This window comes from Lampetra fluviatilis, chromosome 10, assembly GCF_964198595.1.
Source record: "Lampetra fluviatilis chromosome 10, kcLamFluv1.1, whole genome shotgun sequence".
In the NCBI taxonomy this organism is placed as follows: Eukaryota; Metazoa; Chordata; class Hyperoartia; order Petromyzontiformes; family Petromyzontidae; genus Lampetra; species Lampetra fluviatilis.
In genome coordinates, this window is record NC_136284.1 from 1343421 (window position 1) to 1352633 (window position 9213).

The 9213-nt window shown below is 48.5% G+C and overlaps 1 long non-coding RNA gene across 1 annotated transcript; it reads right to left on the minus strand.

The window, feature by feature from the left end:
* Positions 1-2778: 2778 nt before the first annotated feature.
* Positions 2779-8694, minus strand: LOC144934287 (uncharacterized). Its single transcript, XR_013637141.1, has 3 exons — positions 8643-8694; positions 3033-3190; positions 2779-2837 (listed from the first exon to the last, which is right to left on the minus strand). It is a non-coding gene; the product is annotated as an uncharacterized LOC144934287 (long non-coding RNA).
* Between the last annotated feature and the right edge of the window lie 519 nt (positions 8695-9213).

Genomic DNA, 9213 nt, shown 5'->3' on the forward strand with positions numbered 1-9213 from the left:
ATGGTCGGGAGCGTCACGCAATAAGTGGATGCCCACTTCCCGTGGCGATCGAAGCAAGCTGGGAAGCACCGAACGAGAACGTGGGGCATCGCGCTCCTCTCCGCACTCCGCCCCTCCTGTGGCCACTCACCTTGGCGTTGGAGCTGCTGCAGAAGATGCTGAATACGGTGAGCAATTCCACACCATCGTTGGGACTGATGGTACAGTAGACCTCCGGGTTCGGAGAGAGGGCAGCCGTGAACAGAAGATGTACGTACCCTTTCTCTACCGCCGTGCCTGCGGACCAGTGTTGTGCGGATGAGCGTATACACGCACACACACACGCACCCACATGCACGCAGGCGTAAGTGCATGGACACAAATACATGTGCACACAAACACACACGCACACGTGCACAATATACACATGCACACGAAGATTTAACAACACGCAAAGATGTGCCGACAAACAGCAGCAAGGCACGACTCCCATCGTGCCTTGCACGCATGTCGTGTGACTACCACAGTGCATGCACACACGAACGCACCCACGCAGCATTAAATAGGGGGCCACGTGGTGTGATGTAGACATGAGCCAGCGAAGCAGCATCAGTGGCAACGAGGATGCAGTTGTAGTGAGGCATGGGGGCCTCATTACCCAACGTGCTGGTGACGGTCAGCACGACGGCGTAGGTCTGGTTGTCCGTCAGCATGTTGGGCCGCAGGGTCAGGGTGTCCCCACTCAAGCCTTTGTCGATGAGAGAAAGAGAGAGTAACGGAAACGCGCGTCACTGCCACGGCAGGACCCTGGTGGGATTTTGTGAAAAGAAAAAACGTGCATGGGGTAGCCGGAGCTCGTGTGCACAACTATGGCGGTGGCTGGCCATGCACGGCAGCTCCCGCCAGTCTCACCGGTAGACGTCATGTCTTCTCTCAGAAGGTTGATCTCCAGAACGTAGTCTATCGACTCTTTGACAACTTCGACCTTTGGCTCTTCCTGGATCACTTCGTCTCCTGGTTTTGTGGTATTTGTGGCAACTGTGAGATTAAATGCAACCATAATTAAAAGGCACTTGCACACTTCACCGCAGTAATTTTCCCACGGGTGCATTGTCAGCAGAGGACGCGTATTACCACGGGATAATAAAGCGATGCTCCACGTTAATAATATAACCACGCCGTTGGAGCGAGAGTAAAGCAGTGCGGGGCAAATCAAAGGTAGATGAACTGGGAAGACTCACTGTTGGGCGGCACCGTCACGGAGCCAGAGCCGGAGCCTCTTCCTGAAATATTCAAAGAGCGCGCGTTCCATTAATGTGGCCAGCATGCGATTGTGATGCAGCCGGGTGCAAAAAACGGAAGGCGTGGCGGCGTGCAACGACGCGGTGCGTCACTCGGGGCTCCTACCAGAGTTCACGGTGCCCTCGGAGATGTTACTGGAGATCCCGCCCGAATCGACAATGCTACCCGACGAGCCGGCCTGGGGAGTGGATTTGCTCGCCGTGGACGGCGCGCTCCGGGTGGTGGATGGGCCTGGATCCTCGTTGCTCACGTTGCTCGGAGCCTCGCTGCTCACATTGCTCGTCACTGGGCACACGACGACAGCGGCGTTCGCTTGAAGCCGGAAGCCCGCGCGATAGGGAAGCGGTATTTGCCTGTGACATCCCGTTTTTCCGTGATAATCCGAACCCGACCCTTGTGTCAACAGTGACATCCGTGGGCACGTTAGGCAACGCTTAGCAGCCTCTGCGTCTACTTGCAGAGCCAAGCAGGCTGAGCGCGTAGAGACGGCCGTGCACTCACCCATACGCTGGGGTCTTTGGAAAACGTTGGCTCCCTCTTCGAGACCTGGAGGCAACATTGGGAGCCACTCGCTGGTCACAGGAGGAGTCATCGTGGGAGGTGCGGCCGTCGCGTTTGTCGCCGTCGAGTTCGAGCAGTTGGCAGGGTGACCTGCGAGCAGTCGGAGGAATCGTACAACTCTCACAGATGGCTGTGTGGAGCTATCAGGTATGGCCATTGTATACAAACTCATTGTGTGTTGTTGCAGAGCATTATGTGCAATAGCAAATATAAGCAGAGCTCTGTTCTGTGTCTCCGCATAGATATAAACATGTGTTATAGTGCACTATTCTCTTTCCAAACCAACATTATCCAGCCTCATTTCCTTAAGAAAGCAAACTCTGGGACAGTTTTGACCCTCTGGGTCTCATTGGGCTTGCTTAGACATTTTTCGCTGGATAACGTCGGTCTCTATGGCCATAGCTCCAGCAAAGAGTGAAAACACCAACGTTTCTTTGGTTCAACTTTTGACATTAACTGGGAAAAACAGCAGAGCCACTCGCCTGCGGAATCCTCGGAGGTGGCAGCTCTCCTCTTGCGATTCAAGGACGGCCTGCCCTCTGACGCCTCGCCCTCCTCCACGTTCCCCGGATCTAGTGGGGGAAACATGTCCTGCGACGACGTCTCAGTGGGCGCGGCCGTGCTGGAGACAGAGGCTTCACATGCCGGCGGGTTGGCGGCCTGCGTGGAGGCACGAGAGCTCGTGGGGATGGCCACGGCGGGTGCCGTCTTGTTTGCTTGTGTCGCGCCGGGAGCTGTGGCCTGTGAGGAGGTCGAGGAGGTGGAGGAAGTGGTGGACGTTGAACGAATGGAGGAGGCTGTGGAGGAGGCGGTGGAGGATGCGATGGAGGAGGGTGTGGCTCTGGAGGAGAGCACGGTGATGGAGGATGCAGCGTAGGTGTCATTGGCCATGGATGAGGATGTGGGAATTGGTGACATGGTGTCTGTGGGAGGTGCCGATGTGGTAGGCCCAAATAGGCTGCTGGATTGCCCGTCCCTCAGGATACAGAAATTTTCTGAAATGAGAAAACCAGACATAAACCTCATTTTCTTAAGGCCGCATCAACTCCCCTATCGGGTACACAGTAACAGCACTCTATGTATGGCAGCACGTACGGAAATAATCGAGCAGAGAGTCTGTGCCTTGTCGCGGTCTGTCAGGCAAAGGGTGAGGAGGCATTGTGGACACAGTGCAGAAGTGGGCTCAGTACTGTGATTGATTGTCGGCAGTTGTGAGAGGACGGGCTTGAGGGCCCACGCGTAGGAGATGTTGGCCGAGAGGCTGCAACCAGGGCAAGAGGCGTGCACGGTGAGCTCCTGATCCCACCGGACCACGCCGCTCTCACACACCGGGCACCACAACGCCACCCTGCAAGGAGAAAGTTGGTTTTCGAGTTACAAGTTGATTTCGTTGAACCAGGTGAATGCGCAAGAGACCAGGGTGATGCCCATTTGCAAGAGTGATCTGGGTCCCCAAAATGCCAACAGCAAAAACATGAAACCTAAGCGTAACAAAGACACAAATCTAAAACAGAGAGAAAAAAACAACCATGTTATGCGATAGATAGAGAACAGTGCACAAACTCAATCAACAACAAATACAATTTCTAGATTTGAAGCTTTCGTGACTGCAAGGATTCATACTCTTAGTTATTTCAGTAAAGTCACGTAGGTAAAAAATGAAATAAAAATTAATAAAAATAAAACAATAAAAATCACGACGTTTCGGAGGCAACACAAGCTTCCGTCTTCAGGTGAAACCGTCAAAGCAAAATATCTGTACCTTATATAGTGGTTAAGGGGGGAGGAGCCAGGAAGGGCAGCGGGGGAGGAGGAGTTGTGAAGTGGTCAATTACTGCTTTTGTTATACTGCTGGGTGGGTAAATGAATTAGATACGATTAAGCCGCTCTTTGTTATGCTGTTTGTGTGCAAGTCACTGTGGGATGAATGGACTCGTGGTCAGGGACGTGTTGCGCAAGTAACTGTGGATGTACATAATAGAAAAGGAGCGGAAATGCCCATGTTTATACCAGTGTTGGCTGACAATAAAGAGTACTGTTAAACGTTAGGGATGTTAACACTCGGTGAAGTAAAATAGTGCCTGTCAGATAAGATGGTCCAAAAGTGTGTAATTAACTCTTTTTTGCATGGTTGATAACATCTTTCCAATGATTACTAAGTTTGTACCCATCATCACGGTTGAAATTATGTCTGTGTTTGTATATCTGAATGGCGTCGTGTACAAACCTTTGATGGTAGCCAGAAGGCTTGCAGAGCACCTTAGTCTCGGAGAAAACAATCTCATGAGAGCCCACCGAGTTGTAGCAATGATCGGCAACGGCGGACGACTCAATTTTGCCGTCACAGCCGAATTAGCTGCATCAAGTGAGGCAATCATTGCCTCACTTAATGCAGCTAATTCGGCTGTGACGGTCCCACCTGATGACGGAGACTTGTGTTGCCTCCGAAACGTCGTGATTTTTGTTTTATTTTATTTTATTTTCATTAATTTTGATATTTTACCTACGTGACTTTACCGAAAAAACCTAAGAATATGAATCCTTGTAGTCACGAAAGCTTCAAATCTAGAATTAATGCCCTCTACGGGGAGGAATTCCACCTATCTGTTAGAGTTTTTAACAGACAACGAGACAAGAAGTCACAGCTTCTCGAGACGCTGGCCTTCCTCAAGAGATGCCGAGATAACAAGGTAATACCCATCGCTTTCACACTCACATCCGCTGCTGTGTCCTCACCGAACTCTAAACAGATCTTTTTTTAAGCTAGCCTATCACTAATCTCGGAGAGAATAAGGTTACTCCGATCTGAACTCGATAATTTAGACAAGACTCTCTTACAAACACATTTAATGTTAACACAAAAAATGTCACCTTCTGATTGGAACCACGTTGATAACATGACTTATGCTTCTGCTGACTCAATGTCAGCCAAATGCAAAGCTAACCTGATTTCTAAATTCAACCTCCTATCTAAGAAGAAACCAGAGCCACACATCGCAAAGCTGGATGTTAACAAGACCGTGATTAATCAGAGTAACATCCCAATTTCTGACACTCTAAAAACGGTACTGGCCAAAGGACTAAATTTCGCCGTCACCCCTAAATATATACCAGTAGAGGATATGATTTCTCAGATTGATGTAGCCCTCAGAGGCATAGGACACATCCATGCGGATGTAGCAAGAGCTGAAATAGCTACTATTCTTAAGAATGCTAAGAAACCCACTAGTAACATCAGCAAAAACGAACGCTCTGAACTCGCTGACCTAAAAAAGAGAGATGATATAGTCATCCTCTCGGCAGACAAGAGCAATGCCACGGTCATCATGGATAAAGATTCATACAACAACAAAATCCTGGACCTTCTTAATGATGGGAGTTACTCCAAAATTAAAAAGGATCCCACTAAAAGCCTAACGACGAAAACCAACAGTATCATCACGAGTTCGACTTCCCTAATCGAACCAAGCAAACGTCCCTCTCTAAAACCATCGGCAGCAAGACCTCCCAGACTCTATGGTCTTCCCAAAATCCATAAGGAAGGCACCCCGCTACGACCCATTGTGTCGACGATAAACTCTCCTACGTACAAACTAGCCCGTTTTCTATCAGATACTCTGCTCCCTTTCACAGGCAAGACCTCTTCGGCAGTACTCAACTCAACCCAATTAGTCTCTATGGTTAAGGACATGGTACTATCTCCTGATGACATCCTCGTCAGCTTTGATGTAGTATCTTTGTTTACCAAAGTCCCAGTACCGGACACCCTAACAATAATTGAGGACTTAGTCCAACATGGATTGAATTCTGATGCACCTGCGCTGGTTAGGCATTGCCTCACCAACACCTATTTTACCTGGAATGGCACCTTCTACAAACAGAATGAGGGTACCCCTATGGGCTCCCCTTTGTCACCAGTTATAGCCAACATGTTCATGGAAAAGTTTGAATCAGACGCCATCCAGACATCCACCCTGCGTCCTTCCCTGTGGAAGAGGTATGTAGATGACACTTTCGTCATCTGGCCACATGGCCTCCCAGCATTGAACCACTTCTTGGACCACATCAATTCTAGACACCCATCCATCAGATTCACCATGGAAGTGGAGAAAGACGGTAAACTACCATTCTTGGATATTCTGTTTGAGAGGAGGCCTGACGGATCCTTGGGACATTCTGTCTACAGGAAAGCCACCCACAGAGATTCCTACTTGAAACCGGATTCCCACCACCACCCATCTCAAAAGAATTCTCTCATCAAAACGCTATACCACAGAGCCCATGGCATTTCTGACAAACACCACCTGACCGGTGAATTAAGACATGTACATCGGGCCCTCAGGATGAACGGATACTCTGACCGTACTATCCGCCAAGCTGTCTCTCCCACCACACAGAAACAGCCACATGAAACTCCGACCAAAACCATCACATTACCATACATAGCAGGCGTGACCAAAAAGATCTCCAAAATTCTAAACAAACATAAGATCCAAGTCCGATTCAGTACAGTGCATAAAATCCGTGATCTGATTCCATCTGTGAAGGATGTCGTTCCTGACTTACAGTATCCTGGAGTCTACAAATTGAGTTGCATTTGTGGTGATTGCTACATTGAAGAAACGAAACGTCATGTTTCTGATCGTGTCCGCGAGCACAAGTCAGATCTGAAACACGGCAGAACTGATTCTTCTGCCGTTGCCGATCATTGCTACAACTCGGTGGGCTCTCATGAAATTGTCTTTTCCGAGACCAAGGTTCTCTGCAAACCTCCTGGCTACCATCAAAGGTTTGTACACGAAGCCATACAAATATACAAACACAGACATAATTTCAACCGTGATGATGGGTACAAACTTAGTAATCATTGGAAAGATGTTATCAACCACGCAAAAAAGACTTAATTACACTTTTTTGGACCATCTTATCTGACAGGCACTATTTTACTTTACTTTACCGAGTGTTAACATCCCCAGTTATTTTTTAACAGTACTCTCTTCATTGTTCAGCCAGCATTGGTATAAACATGGGCATTTTCGTTCTTTTGTCTATCATGTGTATCAGGCCTCCCCTCCCCCTCTCTGTCCATTGTGTTGGCGTGTGCAGCAGCAACCGCGTCCAAGCCGTCGTCCATGCTTTTGGCCCCGCCCCCCCCCCTCCCCCTCCCGATGCGTTGTACTTAGCACTCCGTGCTGTCTTTGAGCCCCGCCCCCCTCCCTCCCGATACGTTCCATTCATTGGCTACCACATTCTGATGAGCCCCCCCCTCTCCTCCCCCCTTCAACTTGCTTATAAGGGATTACATCTTGAATCATTGCCTCACTTGATGCAGCTAATTCGGCTGTGACGGTCCCCTCATTGGAAAGATGTTATCAACCATGCAAAAAAGAGTTAATTACACACTTTTGGACCATCTTATCTGACAGGCACTATTTTACTTCACTGAGTGTTAACATCCCTAACGTTTAACAGTACTCTTTATTGTCAGCCAACACTGGTATAAACATGGGCATTTCCGCTCCTTTACTATTATGTACATCCACCGTTACTTGCGCAACACCTCCCTAACCACGAGTCCATTCATCCCACAGTGACTTGCGCACAAACAGCATAACAAAGAGCGGCTTAATCGTATCTAATTCATTTACCCACCCAGCATTATAACAAAAACAGTAATTGATCACTTCACAACTCCTCCTCCCCCGCTGCCCTTCCTGGCTCCTCCCCCCTTAACCACTATATAAGGTACAGATATTTTGCTGTGACGGTTTCACCTGAAGACGGAAGCTTGTGTTACCTCCGAAACGTCGTGATTTTTGTTGTTTTATTTTTATTAATTTTTACCTACGTGACTTTACCGAAAGAACTAAGAGTAACAAATAAAATACAAAAAAATTGTAGGTAGTGAAATAAAATTACGGAAACATCAACATATACTTACGGTGATTGTTGCACAGATGTTTCAAGGAAACTAACAGCGTGTGCGCCGCATGGCAACTACCTACTCGTGTGCGAAGCCTTCCAATCAAAGCAACGGTTCTGCTTGAGTCTCAGGAAAGAACGCTCGTTATTGAAATACCCAAACATCGCAATGCGGGGCACTCCTTATAATACGTCTGAAGATTCATTGAAGCTTTCTCTCATAAATGGAGGGCATTGTTACAAATATTGACAGTATTGTTAAGACTAACTTTTATGTTCAGAAACTGAACACATTGATCAAAAACACTGCCCTAGAAAAATATCTAATCGATGACGTTTTGAGCAGTGGCCCATCATCATAGCACAAGGATAGAGAGGCCAGTGCCAGAGAGATGGAGGGAGTCATAGTTGGAGACTACACTATACACCTGTACACGATATGGCCCTGATGGAAATTTTACTTAAGAATGTTTCCGAATTAAGTTTTTAATTGGTGCATGACCAGTTACTCATGAGTAGATATGGAGGAAGGGACAAACCGTTTTAAAATCTAACATATTAATACATACACTCATTTGTATTAAAGGCATAATTATTCAAAGTTGCTGACAAATCCTGGGTAACCATGTTGCAGTTGGCTTCTTATTGGAGAGAGAGAGATGCATAAACTCGTTTTGCTTCAGAGCAAATGCGATTCTCTGCCAGCGCTTGACGCAACCCAGGATTGCGCTTGCAAAAGAGGCCACGTTGTTTCATGCCCTCAACGGGTTTATTTTATCTCTTCATTAAACAAAGGGTACGACCAGCAGCAACAACACAACAGCAACATAACAACACAACAACAACACCACAACAAACAACAACAACACGACACGCACCGGAGGGGGGCTTCTTGGTAGATGGTGACGAACTGCTTGGCGGTAACGGCGTCCCGTCCGGGCTTGCCGACGGTGAGCGAGATGACGAAGGCGTCCGTCTGCACCAGCAGCGCGGCGGGGAACTCGAGGCGCATGGCGCTCGACTCGAGGGGGCTGAGGCCGCCGCCCAGGGAAGTCACGTCCCAGCACGAGGTGCGCGGCTTCCCCTTCAGGTAGCAGCCCCAGCTGAACCTGCGGCAGCCGGACGTGATTGTTTACTCCCCGGGGTCCCCTGACGCCAACAAGAGAGTCAAAAGCGCCCCGGCGGTCGGGCAACGGACACGCGAGAAAGTTGCCGCTGCGAAAACCTGCAGGCCCACACTCACTGCCCTTTCCCCTCTGCGGAAACGTCGATAATGGAGGAGGAATAGGTGATGGTTGATGATAAGAAAAGAGGCCCATAGCTCAGCTCTAAATTATACCTTTTGTTAGCACTACTTCTCGTCATAACCCATCATCCATCATCGCAGCACAAGGCGAGTGTCTTACATTGCTGAAACCATTAAGCAAACGAGGTTTTTTATCAAACCTA